This window comes from Protopterus annectens, chromosome 3.part0 (assembly GCF_019279795.1).
Source record: "Protopterus annectens isolate FY-2018-M chromosome 3.part0, PAN1.0, whole genome shotgun sequence".
Lineage (NCBI taxonomy): Eukaryota > Metazoa > Chordata > Ceratodontiformes > Protopteridae > Protopterus > Protopterus annectens.
In genome coordinates, this window is record NC_056731.1 from 640582869 (window position 1) to 640600582 (window position 17714).

At 46.7% G+C, this 17714-nt stretch overlaps 1 protein-coding gene across 1 annotated transcript in view; it reads left to right on the forward strand.

Annotated features, from left to right (window-relative positions):
* Nucleotides 1-17714, forward strand: part of LOC122796505 (calcium homeostasis endoplasmic reticulum protein-like) — a 755064-nt gene that overhangs the window by 282107 nt on the left and 455243 nt on the right. The window lies entirely within an intron of this gene.

Consider the following 17714-nt stretch of genomic DNA (forward strand, 5'->3'; position numbering starts at 1 on the left):
CACAAACCCTCTTCTGATGAGTCTGTGTTCCTGGAGGCTTTCGGCACGGGCCGATCTACTTCCTAGGTGTCCCCTCCCATGGATCCTTTGGTGAATTTGGTCACCTCGTGGCCATGGAAGGAACTGGACACCATGGAACCCATACCAAAGTGTTCTGATAAGATCCTTAGCCCCCCCCCATAGATAGGCCATCTTGGAACAAGGGCTCCCCCGTGGATGCCATGGTGATATCAGCGGCAACTAAGAAGGAACTTGCCCAGGAGAGTTCCTCGGTACACCCTCCTGACTGAGTCACGGATGATGGACCGCCTAGGGAAGCGGGTGTACGCTTCAGCTACCTTCTCGATTAGGGAGCTGAATTACCTGGCCTATGTCATTAGACTCCCAATGCGACCTAGTCAAGGAGCTGGAGGAGTCTCCCCCCCAAGTCCATGTCGCAGGAGGACAAGGCTTCGTTTTCCATAAGGATGGACACCCTAAAAGCAGTATCGAACACGTCCATGTGACTCCTCACCCATGCAATGGAAGAGTGGCTAGGGCGGCTGGGTCCGACGTGTCCATGCGGTGTAACACCTGGCTCAGGTTATGTTAATTTTCCAAACCCTTCAAGGCGTCGTTTGCCAATGCCCCTTATGACAGCTGTACACTCTTCAGTAAGACCATCAAGGAGACATTAGTCCAGAGTGAGAAGGACAGGAAGACACACTGTCTGCCATTGGGATCCGCTTCTCTAACCCTCAAATGTCCTTTTCGAGGAACCAGAGAGGGCAAAAGAAGATGTGGTTCAGGAAGTCACAGTATTCCCAGGACACTCAGGACTCTTATTCCCCCAGAGGCAGAGGGGGACAGAATGGACTCTGGCCCAGAGGCAGAGGGGGTCCGCAGAACTTCAGGTCTCGAGAACCTTTCTTGGACAGCAACCCTGAGGGGGTTGCCCGACTGCTTTACTCTGGAGGCAGTAGGGGGAAGATTGTCCTTGCGCCCAGTCGTATGGGAGTCCATAACAGCGGACTGCTGGGTGCTTCAAATCATATCCAGAGGATACACTATCCCCTTCGTGGGTTCCCCCATATCTCCCAAACACCTCCAGGGTGTACCACCCACGCAAAGGGAGGCAGCAGCACAGGAAATTTCCAAACTTCTAGGAAAACAAGCCATGGAAACCGTTCCCCCAGACCAGTCCGGATCGAGCTTCTACTCCAGGTTCTTTTTAGTGCCAAAGAAAATGGGGGACTCAAGGCTCATTCTGGACCTCTCTACCGTGAACCTGTCAGTGGCCAAAGAAAAGATGTTCTTCGTGTTTCACTGTTGCAGTCATAACTGTAGGGTGCTCCTGCCGGCAGGCAGCCCGAGGTCGGCCAGAATCCCAAAGTCTAGTATCCTGCGTCAGGGCCTTGGTACATAGCCCTCAGCCGGCCATCTTCTCCAGTCTTTCTTGCCGTGCGGTGGAAAGCAGCTCAAACGTTGGTTGGCGATTTTCGAACAGCGTATTTGGTTGTTTCGGTCCGTTGTTACTTCTCTTCTCAAAGCTAAGTACCCGTTGGAATCTTTTCTTGTTCCTCCGATGTCAGAAAAAGTTAATAATTGTATAGCGTGTGGGAAACAAATACCTCATAAAGATTTCCACTCTTACTGTCTACCTTGCTTAGGCCCTGACCACGTTTCTTGTTGTCGGTTCTGTGCCAGGTTCAACTCTCGTACTATCATTGGGCTTTAAATTATTTTGGCAGCAATTATAGAATGTCGGAGTTCAAAAGCGCGCAAAGACAAAGACAGGCCTCCGAGGTCCAAACAGGACTCGTTGCAGCTGGAGCCAGCGTCGGTTCAGCCTGAACCGATGACTCCCATGGGGAGCCATCGAGGCCCACTATTTTAACTGCTGCAGGACCTTCGGACGTCGCTCCTTCAGATGGGTCCGGAACCGCTGTGCAGGTACCGGCTCTGAGGGGTTTTCAGGCCTACTCACATCACTATTTCAAAGGCAAAGACAAAGACTCCTACTAAGTCTAAAGTTCCAGCTCAAGCTGCTTCTGAATCCACTCCCAAGACACAAAAACAATTATTGAGGATGGCTGAAGATTTGCTTACAATGATTAGGGGTTCTCACCCCTCCTGAAAAAGGCCTCGACAGGATGTTACTCTGGATCCTCTGACCGGGCTTGTGTATCTTCTGTTTCTTCCTCTGATCAGGACTATTGCTTTCCCCTTATGAGGATTCGGATGCTGAGGATTCTTTGCCCTCGGCCTCTCCGCCTGAGGATTTTTCTTTTGGGGAAACCTTGCATGAGATGAGGGAACATTTCCATTGGGAAGGACAGGAATATTCTGCTTCCAAAAAGAGGCTTAGAGAATTTCTTCTTCTTCCTCAGCATAGGCCTTTAGCTATCTCTCCTGTCTTGGACATTGTAGATGATGCTTTTTCTGAGGCTAATTTGAATCCTGATTCCATGCCTCCTGCTCCTTCTAAGCCTGATAGATTTTACAGGGTTCCTGACTCTCATTTATTTTTATTTAAAAACCCTTCTGCAGATCCTGAAACTATTTCTCAGGGCTCTAAGGCTGCTAAGGTTGCTACTTCTAAAAATCCTATTCCCTCTGAGAAGGATTCTCGTGTTTTAGGGGGGTGGGGGAAAAAGGTATATACTTCTGCTACCCTGTCTGTAAGGGCTTTAAATTGCCAGTTTCATATGTTTAAATATCAGCAATTTCTTTTGTCTGTTTTAAAGCAAAGCTTGCTTCCCTTCCTGCTTGTGCAGAGGATAAGGAACTTCAGGATGTTTTGCATGCTACTGAACAGGTTAACAAGCATAGCTTACATTGTGGTTTTGATGCTTTGGATGCTTCCTGCAGGGCTGCTGCCTCTGGTACTGTGATTAGAGACATGCCTGGCTTTGTGAACAAAGTTTACCTGAACAGGTTAAGGCTAAGTTATTAGATGCCCCTGTTCAACAGGATGTTCTTTTTGGTTCTAAGGCTGAGGAAGTTATTAAAAGATGGAAGAAAAGGCAAAGTCCATGCAGACTGTAAAGATTTCTTGCAGGTTCAGCCTCCTAGATTTTCCAGGAATTGGCCCTCTAAAAATTGGTCCTTTCCCACGTCTGACAGGCCTCAAAGGGGAAGATATAGACGCTCCAGAGGTCGTGGTCAAGGCCAGACCTCTTACAGATCTAGACAATGGACTGCTTCTTCACCTAGGAGGAGAAGACAGATCCCAATCTCAAAGAAAGCAAACTCAATGACTCTCTCGGTTGGGCTTCAGGACCCTTTACCTGGACGCCTCTCGGAGGAAAACTGTCTCTTTTTTACAGAAATTGGACTCATATTACCCAGGACAGATGGGTATTGGACGTGATTTTAAAAGGTTACAAGTTCCACTTTCACACTTTGCCAAGGACTCACGGTTGGCCAGATCTGCCAAAACTTCAATGGTCAGAGGCCTTAACTCAAGTGGATGCTCTTCTGGCCATGAGAGCCATAGAGCCGGTTCCACTCTCGGAAATGGGAAAAGGTTTTATTCAAGGCTGTTTCTGGTTCCCAGAAAACAAAACTCATGGAGACCTATTCTGGACCTTTCTGTGTTAAACACCTTTTTGGAAATTCCAAAGTTCAAGATGCTTACTCTGCAACAGCTAATTCCAATGCTTTCTCAGGACGCCTGGATGGTGACATTGGACTTAAAGGAAGCCTATTTGCATATCCCTATCAGGCAAGAAAGCAGGAAATTCCTCAGGTTCAAGGCAGGTTCGAGGCACTTTCAATTCTCTGTTCTGCCCTTTGGTTTATCTACTGCGCCCAGAGTCTTCACCAAGTGCCTGGCACCAGTAGTGGCTTACTGCAGACTTCAGGGGATCCAGATTTACCCCTATTTGGACGACTGCCTTATTCAGGCAGACAGCAAAGATCTTCTGCTTCAACATCTGGACTTTGTTCAACGTCTTCTCCTACTACTGGGATTCTCAGTAAACATAAAAAAGTCACATTTGATCCCTTCTCAACAAATGGTATTCTTGGGAGCCCTCTTAAATACAACCTTACAAAGGGCCTACCTCACTCCAGAAAAACAAATTCAGCTGGCTTCTACTTTCAACACCTTGGCAATTCTATCTCAGCTCACTGCAAGGAAATTCCTGCAGGCTCTGGGCTACATGGCTTCCTGCATTCTGTTGATTCCAAACGCAAGGCTTCACATGAGAAAGCTTCAATGGTATCTGAAAAGTGTATGGTTACAGCACTACCACAATCTGGATATTCTGATTCCTCTGATCCCCTGCCTCCAGAAGGAGTTCCTCTGGTGGTCCAGGGCATGCACGTTAAACGAAGGAAAACCTTTTCGTCTCCCTCAGCCTACTCAAATCCTAACCACGGACGCCTCAGATTATGCTTGGGGAGCACACTTTCTAGACAATTGCCAGCAGGGAACCTGGACAAAGGACCATCTTCACTGGCACATCAATCTGAAGGAAATGTTGGCAGTTCAAAATGCCCTTAGCCTTCAAAACCTTTTACAACCAGGGCCTCTGCTAATTCGCACAGACAACACCACGGTCATGTGGTACATCAACAAGCAGGGGTTCTCATTCATACCCCTTTGCAGACTAGCTATGGGTTTATGGGACACAGCTCTAAATTTGAATCTGCATCTCCAGGCTCAATTCATTCCAGGGAAACAGAATCTCTTAGCAGACAGCCTGAGCAGAAACATTTCAGATCCTCACGAATGGATGCTAGACACCAACTTGTTCAACAGGATTACTGCAGTTTGGGGATGTCCCCAGATAGATCTGTTTGCATCCCATCTCAATCATCAGCTGCCTCGCTTTTGCACCAGGTCCTTCCACAAAACAGCATGGAGTGTGGATGCCCTGTCCTTCAGCTGGAGAAGCCTGTCAGCATATGCCTTCCCTCCTCTTCCTCTACTGCCACGGGTACTACTGAAGATAAAGCAGGACAAGCCCAAGTTCCTCATCTTGATTGCTCCAAATTGGCCTCGACAGTTTTGGTATCCAACCTTAAAGCTCCTGTTCTCTGGGCCTCCTTGGATTCTTCCACTGATCCCTTCGCTTCTGTCCCAGCATCAGGGTCAGTTACTACATTCCAATCTCAAGACCCTTTGCTTGGCAGCTTGGCTCTTCAAAGGAATTTGATTTCCTCTAGTCTTCCCAAACAAGTTTTGGATGTTCTTTTGGAAGCTAGACGGCCTAGCACTAGGAAATCTTATGCCTCTAAATGGAAGAGGTTTTCTATTTGGATGCAGGACCGAGGCTCTGATCCTCAGGTTCCTGATCTCTCCTTTATTTTGCTTTACCTTTCGGAACTTTTATCTAAAGGACTTTCCTTTTCTTCCATTAAGATTCATGCTTCTGCTATCTCGGCGCATTTCAGTTCTGATCCTCCTGTTTTTTCACATCCTTTGGTGAAGCAGTTCTTGAGAGGGGCAAAAAATTTGTGGCCTCCAAGGACCCCTCCTGTCCCTGCCTGGGATCTTAATTATGTTTTAGAAAAACTTACTTTGCCTCCTTTTGAGCCTGCTGCATCTTCAGATATTAAGTTTCTATCCTGGAAGACTGTTCTTTTGTTAGCATTGACCTCTGCCAGAAGGGTCTCAGAGTTGCAAGCTCTCATGGCTGTGGAACCATACCTTATTTTCCATCAGGACAGAGTATCCTTGAGGACCAATCCTACTTTCATGCCTAAGGTGATTTCGAAAGTGGCTTTGAATCAGACAATTCACCTTCCTACTTTCTTTCCAAATCCTCAAAATAAAGGGGAAAGGATTTTGCATTCATTGGATGTGCACAGACAGTTACGATTTTACTTGGACAAGACTAAAGATTTCAGAAAGTCTAACCAATTGTTTGTTTCCTTTGCTTCCAGTTCTCTTGGAAAACCTATTTCTAAACAAACTATTTCCAAATGGATTGCTTATGGAATCAGATTTTGTTACACTCATCATGGGAAACAGTTTCCAGGGACCATTAGAAGTCATTCTACTAGAGCAGCTGCTACTTCTACTGCTTTCCTCAGAGGAGTTCCTACCAAGGATATCTTGAAGCTGCCACTTGGAGTTCTGTGCATACTTTTCCAAGTACTACAATCTCCCTTGTTTTCTAAGTCTAGGGCAGGCTTTGCCTCTGCTGTCTTGCAGGGTATTCTTGCCTCCCTTCTTTTATCTAAAGCCTCCTCCTCTACACTGCTTTGGGATTCCACCCTACAGTTATGACTGCAACAGTGAAACACGAAGAACATAGTACAGTTGTGTACACCTACCATAAATGTAGATGTTCGAGTGTCTTCACTGTTGCAGTCAATCCTCCCTCCTATCCCCTCTTTCTCTCATATTTGTGGTGTATTTGTGTTTCCTTGTTGGATTCATTTTTGATTTGTTGGGGACTTCTGAAATCTGGGGCAAGAAAGGCTGGAGAAGATGGCGTCGGCTGAGGGCTATGTACCAAGGCGTCCTGACGTCAGGATATTAGCTTATACAGCCGACGCCGGACCCAGACTTTGGGATTCTGGCCGACCTCGGGCTGCCTGCCGGCAGGAGCACCCTACAGTTATGACTGCAACAGTGAAGACACTCGAACATCTACATTTATGGTAGGTGTACACAACTGTACTTTCCGGTTGGTCACATTACAGTCCATCATGCCGTACCTGCAATAGAGTGACTGGATGTGCTTGTTAGACTTCCAGGATGCTTACTATCACATAAAATTGCACAGAGGCTCCAGAAAGTTCCTCCGCTTCCGGTTAGGAGTCAATCATAACCAATTTCGAGCCCTACCCTTTTGTCTCACCACAGCCCCCAGGGTGTTTACCAAAGTGATGGTAGTTGTAGCGGCTCACCTAAGGCTTCAGGGGATTCAGCACTATCCGTACATGGACGATTGGCTCCTCACTGCTCCCACCAGGTGTCTACTTTCCCGGCACTTGCCCTGCGTTTGGGGATCACTATCAACACATCCAAATCTCTCCTAGAGCCTGTACATGTGATAGACTACATTGGTGCCAGGATAGATACTGTTCAGTGCAAAATATTCCGACCTCGGAGAAAGTTCAAAACTTGAGGATGCATGTCTCACTGATCTACCGTTCTCATCTTCCAATGACGGAATCAGTGTTGAGGGCTCTAGGCTTGATGGCGGTGACCATAACTCCTCTTCCGTTTGCTCGGTTACACGAGGATTTTACAGTGGACTCTATCTGTACAATGGTCCTTGTTGGAACCGCCATTGACATATCCAATTCAACTCATTCGAGTTTGTCGGTCGTCCCTCATATGGTGGATGAGCTCTCCGGACATTTTGGAGGGACGACCCTTTGTTCCAGCCCCAGCCCAAATCACAGTGACCATGGATGCCTCCCTACTCGGGTGTGGGGGGGGGGCATTGTTCCGGCATGACAGTCCAAGGCCTGTGGTCCCCCATAGAGACCAGCTTGCATATAAATGTCCTAGAGATGAGGGTGGTCCTTCTAGCGTTGCAGGCCCTTCATGCCTTTCTTCCACTGGGCACGATTGTAGTTCAGTCAGACAACATGTCACTGGTCTGGTACATCAACAAACAGGGAGGGACCAGATCTTACCCGCTTTGTCGCAAGGCCATGAGAGTGTGGGAATGGGCGATCTCCACCGGTCGCTTTCTCATCGCAATGCACATTCTAGGACAGTCCAACATCCTAGCGGACAGGCTAATTCAGACCATTCTGATGCCTTCAGAGTGGTCCCTGAATCTGTCAGTAGTGAAACAGATCTTCAACAAGTGGGGTCAACCTTGCTGCGATCTCTTCGCATCTCCTTACAATGCTTTTTCGCTCTGAACCCCCTGCCGGGGGAGTCCCCCAGAGACGCTCTAGTTCATGCTTGGCCTCTCGGTCTTCTGTATGCTTACCCACCAGTACCTCTCATTCCGAGGTTTCTACAGAACGCTTGTCGACTGGAGAGCAAAGTCATCCTCATTGCCTCACTCTGCCCTCGCCAGGTATGGTTTCCCTTCCTTTGGTCTCACCTTCTGGCACCACCTTGGATCCTAGATCCCATTCAGGATTTAATTTCACACCCTTCATGGGTGCCTAATCCGAATCTGGACAGCCTGAAGCTCACAGCTTGGCTGCTCCAGTTCCCGTGATTGCTAGGACTCCTGGACTATCCACCTTGATTAGATCTATTTTGATGGCTGCTCATAAGTCTTCGACCAGGAATGTTTATAGCAGCAAGTGGAAACATTTTTCCTTATGGGCCTCTCAAAGGAGGTTAGACCCTTTCATGGTTCCTATTTCCGCCATTCTTGATTTTCTAGCTGATATTGTTCAACATGGAGCTAGGTGTTCATCGTGCATACAGCTGCAGTCATAACAGATGGGTTCTCCTGCCGTCAGGCGGGTCCTCGGTCGGCCGAATTCCAAAGTCTAGGTCCAGCGTCAGTTGTCGTCGCTTCTTCCCTGACGTCAGTGCGACAGGGGTATAAAGGAACCATCCGACGCCATTTTCTTCAGTCTTTCTTGCCGCGGTGCCGGCAGAAGCAGTTCGCAAGTGCCAGTCGGCCAGCTCCTGAGATTACGAAAATTTGGAAACCAAGTCTTCTTAAAGCCAAGTACCCGTTGAAACTTTTCTTGCCTCAGACCGATGTCAGACAAAGTTAATAATTGTATTTCTTGTGGGAACCAAATACCGCATAAGGATTTCCATTCCCTCTGTATACCTTGTTTAGGCCCAGACCACGACGTCTTGGTCTGTCGCTTTTGTGCTACATTCAACAAACGCACTATTAAGCGTCGGGCGGAGTTCGCCCAGCATTATTTTGGAAAAGCATTTAACTATACTATGTCGTCGGATACTCTGACTCCGGTTTTGTCTAAAAAACACAAAGACAAGGACCGACACGAGGTCCATGCCTCTACCGACACCACGCCAAAGCCGACTACACGTGGTCCGGTTCTCAGCGAGGCGCCTACGCAGCCCCTGATTACCGACAACACTTCTTTGACGGTGTCTCCTGTGCCCGAGGTCGCAGGCTCCTCGGCCCACACCCCGACTACAGATACCGAAGCCACTCTCGACGTTGAAACTCAGAATGTGGACAGGTCCACCTCCACTCAAGGTGTCTTCAGACCTTCCTCTTCTTTCTCCATCAAGGCTTTCACAAAATCTAAAGCAACCATGCACTCTTAGAGACCAGCTACACAGGGCCCATCTCCAGGCCCCATGCCTAAGAAACAGATGCTTAAAATGGCTGAGGATTTAATTACTCTAATCAGAGGTTCTCAGCCCCCACCGGACAAAAGGCCCAGAGTGGAGGAAGATTCCCCCTCCTCTGATCAGGGCTCCATTATTTCAGAGCTCTCTGATGATCAGGAACATTCTTACTCCCCTTTTGAAGACTCTGATGCGCAGGAGTCCATCCCTTCTGTATCATTCCCTGAGGATTACTCATTTGGGGAAACCTTGCATACCTTAAGGGAACACTTCCACTGGGAAGGCCAGGATTATTCAGATTCCAAGAAAAGGCTCAGGGAATTTCTTCTGTTACCTCAACACAGGCCTCTGGCTATACCTCCTGTCTTGGACATCCTAAATGATGTTTACTCGGAGGCCTGCCTTAACCCGGACTCTCTACCTCCAGCTCCAGTTAAGCCTGACAGGTACTACAGGGTTCCTGACTCACACCAATTTCTATACAAAAGCTATGCTGCTGACCCAGAAACCATCTCACAGGGCCCCAGGGGAATTTAAGGCCTCCAAGGAAACAACCAATACCTGCTTGGGATCTTAATTTCATTCTGGAAAAACTGACCTTGCCTCCCTTTGAGCCAGCTGCCTCATCAGATTTGCAATATTTGTCCTGGAAAACAGCTTTCCTTCTGGCTATCACCTCAGCTCGTAGAGTTTCAGAACTACAGGCTCTCATGGCTGTCCAGCCTTTTATCATCTTCCATCAGGACAGAGTTTCCTTACGAACCAACCCGTCCTTTATGCCTAAAGTGGTATCCAAGGTAGCTTTAAATCAGGCCATACATTTACCTACTTTTTATCCTAATCCTCAAAACAAAGGGAGAGATTACTACATTCCTTGGACATCCACAGACAACTGCGTTATTATTTGGACAGAACAAAGCCTTTCAGAAAATCAGAACAGCTCTTTGTGGCCTATGCGGTAGGAGCTCAAGGAAAGCCAATTTCCAAACAGACAGTCTCAAAATGGATAGCCCACTGCATACGCTTTTGCTATTCCTTTCATGGCAAAACTGTGCCTACAGGCATTAGAACTCATTCCACCAGGGCCACAGCCACCTCTGCAGCCTTCCTCAGAGGAGTTCCTACCAAGGATATTTTGGAAGCAGCCACTTGGAGTTCTGTGCATACCTTCTCCAAGCACTACAACCTACCTTTATACTCCAAATCTAGAGCAGGCTTTGCCACTGCAGTCTTGCAGGGCATTTTGGCTCCACCTAGTTCCACCTAGTGCCTACCACCCCTTTCTTAGCTTTGGGATTCTACCCATCTGTTATGACTGCAGCTGTATGCACGATGAACATAGTACAGTTTTGTACCTACCATAAATGTAGATGTTTGAGTGCTAATACAGCTGCAGTCCAGGTTTCCCTCCCTCCTTCCCCTCTTGGGACAGGCCTATAGGCTAACACATCCTCATACAACCTGATTGGGGTATTCATTTATGATGTATTTGCTTGCAACTACTGTGTTTTGATTATATTGCACTGCATTATTACACAAATTTATGTATTGCCTTCCTTCTGGGGGCACCTGACATCTGGGGCAAGAAAAACTGAAGAAAATGGCGTTGCCTGGTTCCTTTATACCCCTGTCGCACTGACGTTAGGGAAGAAGCGACGATAACCGACGCCGGACCTAGACTTTGGAATTCGGCCGACCGAGGACCCGCCTGACGGCAGGAGAACCCATCTGTTATGACTGCAGCTGTATTAGCACTCGAACATCTACATTTATGGTAGGTACAAAACTGTACTTTCTTCTACCATCTGTCATTTTCTTGTGGGCAAGAGTTCTGCCTCTTTAGCCTCTTCCAGACTGTGTAAAGCCTTTATCAAAGGCACTTTTTTGGTACGTCCCCCGATCAAAGATCCTGTTCCTTCATGAAACCTTACTATGGTTCTTCAAGCTTTGGTCGCTCCGCCTTTTGAGTCTGCCGCAACTGCAGATCTAAAATTTTTATCTTGGAAAACAGCTTTTCTAGTGGCTATTACTTCTGCAAAAAGGGTTTCAGAATTACAGGCCTTGTCCATCAAAATTCCTTACATGATTTTTCACAAAGATACGGATTCCCTTCGAACCAACCCATCCTTTCTTCGTAAGGTGGCATCACCATTCAATATCAGTCAGACTATCAATTTGCCTGTGTTTTTTCCTAATTGTACGAACAACATGGAACACAAACTCCACATATTGGATGTTCATAAGACTGTTAAGGAAATTTTTTGTCCTGTGTAAATAGAATCGTAAGTTTGATCAATTGTTTGTATCCTTCCTTAAACCCTTTTTGGGGAAACCTATCTCCAAGGTCACTATAGTTAGATGGATTTCTTCATGCATCCTGCAGGTCTATAAGGACAGAGGCCTCCAGGTCAAGTGAAAGCTCATTCCACTAGGTCCATGGCTACATCTGTGGCCTTTTGGTCTTTAGTGTCTTTGGATGATATTTGTTCTGCAGCTACTTGGTCCTCATCTCATACGTTTATTTCTCATTACAAATTAGATTTGACTTCCGGAAGGAGAGCATCCTTTGGTTCTGAGGTACTCCGGAATATCCTTCCATGAGGGCCTCCCAGGATTTTAGTAGCTGGGGACTCTGTCCCACAGGTTGAAGACCAAATGAAGTACACTACTTCAGATAAAGGAGTTATGTACTCACCATAACATTCCATCTGAGTAGTTGTACATCATTTGTCTTCAGCCGTCCCTCCCTCCTTCCCCCGGACCTTAGCGCATGATCAGCCTACGGGCTGCAGTATAGGTCACAAATATATATTTCAGGTCAGGTTCTCAGTATAAGTTCAGCAAACTCGATCTGGGGAAGGAAGGCAGTGGTGGTGTATTGTGGGTAAGGAGAGGAGTTTGGAGCTCGGAGCTGATGTTAGCAGAGTTGCCGGCTCGGATCCGATACGGATCCCCATATTCCCACAGGTTGAAGACAAATGAAGTACAACTACTCAGATGGAACGTTGTGGTGAGTACATATCTTCTTTTTATTAACCATCTGTCAGTCCACCCAGACTTATCGTCAAAGGAGAAGCGACTCCTTTGCAATCTCCTTTGATGACTGAATGTGTGGCTGAGGCCTCTACCAAGACTCTTTTGGAGTCAGATATGCCAGCAGTCACCTCCATGTCTGCATGGATTGAAGGACTTGGGTTATCAGTTGAGTCTAGAGCCACTTTCCACACCTCTACTTCCATTGCCTGCACTAGAGCCACTTTGCAGGCCTCTTGTCCAATTGCCCACACAATGTCTTTTTAGGGTAGGATGGAATCCCCTGAGTTAGAGATGACGTGTCAGTGAACCCAGTGCAAGCCAGGGCTGGGCCCCAATACATCAAGACACCACACCCAGACACAAGCCAAAGGCCAGACTTAAAAAAAGCTGCATCCAGCTTGCCACAGCCTAGGACTTCTGGTTCCCAGTCTCACCAAGGCCAGTCGGCAGGATCTCATCAGACTGGCTGTGGATCTCCTATAAATTGTGACATCCAAGTAGCATAGCCCGGATATTACCCCTGCTACAGGAACCCCTCCTGTAAAAAGAGAGACCTCCTCCAGTAGTCCATTGATTCAATAACTTTGATGAAAATGAATTGGGGTATGTTGACCAGATTTCCACTGATTCATATGATAATTCAGAATCTAATGAAATTCTTGCCTTGATTTCACCACCTTAGGATTTCACCTTTGAGGAGACCCTCCATAAAATTAGCGAGATCTTCTTTTGGGAAGCCCAGGACTACCCTCAGTCCAGTAAAAGGGTAAATTATTTTTTAAATCTCCCTAAACACACTTGGCTCTTAATTGCAGCCCAACTCCCAACCACCTGCTCCCAGGAAGCCAGACCTTTTTACAGGGTCTTGGATTCCCATAAACACCTCTTTAGAAATCGTGTGGTGGATCCTGAGGTTGGTGTCTCAGAGTCCTAAGGAAGCTAAGAGCAGCATCTCTTGAAACCCTTTGCCAAATGACAAAGAAGGTAGGTCCCTTGATGTATTTAGGAAGAAAGTTTACCCTGGCCATAAGAGCTAGCATTTGCCAGTTTCATATGGTCAAATTCCAGGAGACCCTTCTAGAACAAATGAAGTTAAAAATGAATGGGATGGAGGACGGATCTCTCTCTAAAGAATTGCTTTAACTTTGCAACTTGCGTTCCTAGAATGTTAAGCATTTTTTGCATTGTGGCTTTGATGCTTTAGAAAGTTTTAGGCATGTCTGCTTAAAGGAATAAACCCTTCCAGAACATGAGAAGTCAGAACTTTTGAAGGCACCTTTGGACAAGTTTTTATTTGGACATAAGGTTAAGCAATTTTTAAGAAGCTGGAGGACAAGGCTAATTCCATGCAAATGGTCAAAGACTTCTTGCAGATACAGCCACCTAGATTTATCAGGAATTCATAGGTTCATAGGTTCATAGGTTGGTACTAGGCTATCAGCCCTAGGGCCTATACAAGCCTAGCCATAACAATTCCCTGGCTATTTCTTCCCACATTATTTACTTTCCTGGACCCCTGTCTAGCAGGGCGACTGACATTATCCCTGGGGTGAATTTCCTTTCTCCCATCCAATCGTCAAGGTTCCTCTTGAAGAGGTCCAAAGAGGCACTCTGCTTGACATGTATGGGCAATCTATTCCAGAGTCTGGGGAGTCTCTGGGTCAGGAACCTATCCCTCCAGCATGTTTTGTTTATTGTGATGACAAGGTTTAGATCCCTGGAGCGTGTAGCTCTGAGGGATTGGGATTTCTTTAAGTGTAGCATGTCCAACAGCTCTGGGTTTGACATGGCCTTGTATGTTAAGCAGAGATCGCCTCTGAGTAGACGATATGCGACAGAGTATAGCTGGAGTTTTTAAGGCGGTCAGCGTGGGGCATCTGCTTTAGGCCTGTGATTCTTTTAGTGAGGTATTTCTGAGGCCTTTCCAGTTGTTGCAGATGTCTTGAGAGGTACATACCAAATGGGGCGTTGTATTCTATAATGGGTCTAATGAGGGATGAGTACGTGGGACAATGACCTCCTTTTTTCTGGATGAAAAGCCCTTCATGATGAGGTGTGCCACATAGAAGGATTTCCTGACTGTTGTGGCGATGTGGTTATCGAAGGTGAGACCACTGTCCACCTGTGTCCCTAAGTGTCTTATCACACTTTCTGTGTTTAGTGTACTGCCACCTATATGGTAATTCATGGATACATGTTTTTTTCCCAAAGGGGATAACAATACATTTCTTGGCATTGAGCTTGAGCCCATGGCTCTGGCACCAAGCATCTGTTTCTGTAAGGCCCTTTTGTAGAGTATCCACATCATTTGGGGATTCAGTAATGGCTCCCAGTTTGCAGTCATCTGCAAACTTTGTTAGCCAGAGTCCCTTAGTGTTGACCTGTACTTCAGAGAAGTAGATGCCAAACAAGAGCGGCCCCAGGACTGAACCCTGAGGTACTCCACTTGTCTGGAGCTGGATTTGGAGTCGGCTACTTTTACAGTGTGGGTTTTATCAGTAAGCCATTTAGCAACCCATTGGGTGACATAGGGATTAATACCCAACTTAGTAAGTTTATCTATGATTCTGGAGTGGGGGATGGTGTCAAAGGCCTTGGCAAGGTCTAGATAGGCTGTGTGGACCACCTTACCCTTGTCCATGGCTCTGGAGACTGATTCAAAGAAGTCAATCAGGTTCAGGAGACAAGATCGGCCCTTCACAAACCCAAACTTGGTGGGGTCCAGTGTTTGAAGGTTGCCAATGTCTTTGTTTATAAGTTCCATGATAATACGCTCCATGGCCTTGCAGATAAGGCTTGTCAGACTGATGGGACGGTAGTTTCCGGGATCCAAGGTGGATCCCCTTGTGGATTGGGATAACTGTAGCTCTGTGCCACTCAGTGGGCACGAAACCTGAGGTGAGGCTATGATTAAACATGACACTTAGGTGAGGTGCCAGTTCATATTGTAGTTCATGTAGTACACAGCCCGGGATGTCATCTGGTCCCATGGATGCTGTATTCTTGGCTTTAGAGAGTGTGTTTTGTACCTGTGTGGCCGTTATTACTGGAATTTGGCAATCTTCCGGTATTGAGATGGGCCATTTAGGGGGGGAGAGGGGGGGTGAAGTTGGCACTGAATCGATCTGCCAGGATATTGGCAATATCCTTTGGATCAGTATATTTATTGCCATTCTGTTTTAGCTCAGAGCAGATCTGAGCATTGCCATTTAGATTCTTGACATAGTTATAGAATGCTTTGTGGTTGTCTTTGGAATCTTTGGCAATTTTATTTTCATAACTAGCTTTGGAGGATTTTATGAGGCATCTCAGTTTCTTACTGAGGCTAGTAAGGGAGTTTTTTGCATCCTGGGATTTTCCTCTTTTCTGCAAAAGTTTCTTCCTTTTGTTGTAAAGTTTGTTTATGGCAGGGGACCACCAGATTGGCTTCCTTTTTTTGGATGAGAGCATTTTAGTTCTATTTGGGATGGCATGATTCATGCATGAGTGGATGTGCTCGTACAGTGCCTTAGTGTAGGATTCAGCTGTTGAACTTTCAGTTCCCGTCTGCATGGGTGTCATGAAGTTTGTCACTTCTGACTTGAGTAGCATGAAGTTGGCTTTGGAGAAGTTTTTATGGTGGTTTCTTTACTGGGGGTGGGGTGGGATGTGGATGTTAAGGGTGATTAGCTTATGGTCAGACCTGACTAACGAGGGGTGACCATAGGTATGGAGCATTGATTTGCCATGTTGGTAATGACCAGGTCTAGGATATTGGAGCCCTGGTGGGACTATGGATTAGTTGATCCAGGGCGTTGGAATTTATGAATTCCAAGAACCGTTGCGCAAAGGTCTTGGGACATGAGTAGTTTTCCCAGTTAATGGTAGGGTAGTTAAAATCACCCAGTATTAGGGTGTTTGGTTCTATCTTAATATTTTCCAGTATGTTTAAAAAGGTGTAGTGAGAATCTTGGGGTATGGTGGGGATCTGTAGCAAGCTACAATTTGGATTGCAGTCTTACCTAGTGTTAGTTGCACTTGGAGAATTTCAGACACATTGTGTTGGCCAACTAGCCTGGTGGTGTGAATATCCTTGGTGAATATTGACACTCCTCCACCTTTAGTGTTTCGGTCCTGGTTTGGTGGCGAAAAGTGTGGTAAGAGTTGTAGCCTGGTATTGCAGGGGTGCTCTCTGGAGCCTTGAACCAGGTCTCAGTTACTGCACAGATATCGATGTTCTCCATTTTTAGGAGTGCCTCGAGAGAGTGCATTTTGAGGTTTAGACTTCTAGCATTGAGTAGCATTACCTTCAGGTTTTGCATGCTTGTACCTGTTACGGTGGTGGTTTTGTCCTTTGAAGTTTGCCTAAAAAAGGCACTATAGGGGTGGCAAGAGCCTTAGCCAGTAACCTGAATCCCAGGGGCGACAGGTGCAGACCATCTCTGGCAAAGCATCGTGGTCTGTCAATCATGTCATCCCAGGCAGACAGATACTGAATCCCCTTTGAATGACACCATAAGCTTAGCCAATTGTTGAAGTCAATCATTTTATCCTTATATTGTGGTATCATTCTGGGCGAAGGCAGGATGCTACTCAGGGCTAGGGTCATACCTGCCTGGGCCACATGATCCGAGAGCTCTTCCATGTCTCTTTTCATGTAGTCTAGGGAGGTACGTCTCAAGTCATTCACTCCAACATGGACAATGACAGAGTCATATTTGTACTTGTTGTGGAGTGACTTGAGTGCATGCGTTATGTGGCGGATCCTGGCACCCGACAGGCAGCTGACTGTAATTTTCTCCTTATTCAACCTGGTGAGAGGGACATCAGTGTGCGGACTATAGAGTCACCTATGACTAAAGTGTTAGGTACATTGTCTTGCCTTAAGGGCTGTTGCTGGGTGGCACACTGGTGTTGTGAACTATGTGACGCATTGGTTGTGATTGGTGTTTGTTTGCGTTTCAGCTTCAGAGGTCTTTGTTGCTTGGGCAGGTTACAGTTAAGGGCCTCTGCATATGTGGATTTAGTGTTGCTATATGTGGGTGTTGGTGGTGCGGGTTTAGAAGGGCTATGTGTTGCTTGAGGTGTAGTGTGGGTGTTAACCTTCTCCTCTTGACTGTTTAGCACAATCTTGGGTGGAGAGAGCTTTGCTTCCATTTTGGCTATGTAAGTGCGTCTCTCACAGGTTGTAGTGTTGGGTGGTAGGAGGAGAGGGTTGTCTGTGTACATGAGGCAATTGCTGCATTGCCCCAGTATGCCCAGATTCACCAGGTGGACATTACTCTACAAAGCCCTAGTTCTTTCCTTTTCAACCAAAGGCAAAGAGGGAAAAGGACCAGAGGGTATAGACAACAGAAGCAGCAAAGATAATAGCAAGCTGACCAAGGAAACCGGCCTAATGAGGCCCAACCTTGGGAACCAACCATGGAGCAGCCATGACTTAGCCAGGCACCTTTCTGTACCCCTTCCCCCAAATCCCACCCCAACCCTTCCCTTCCCTTTCCTT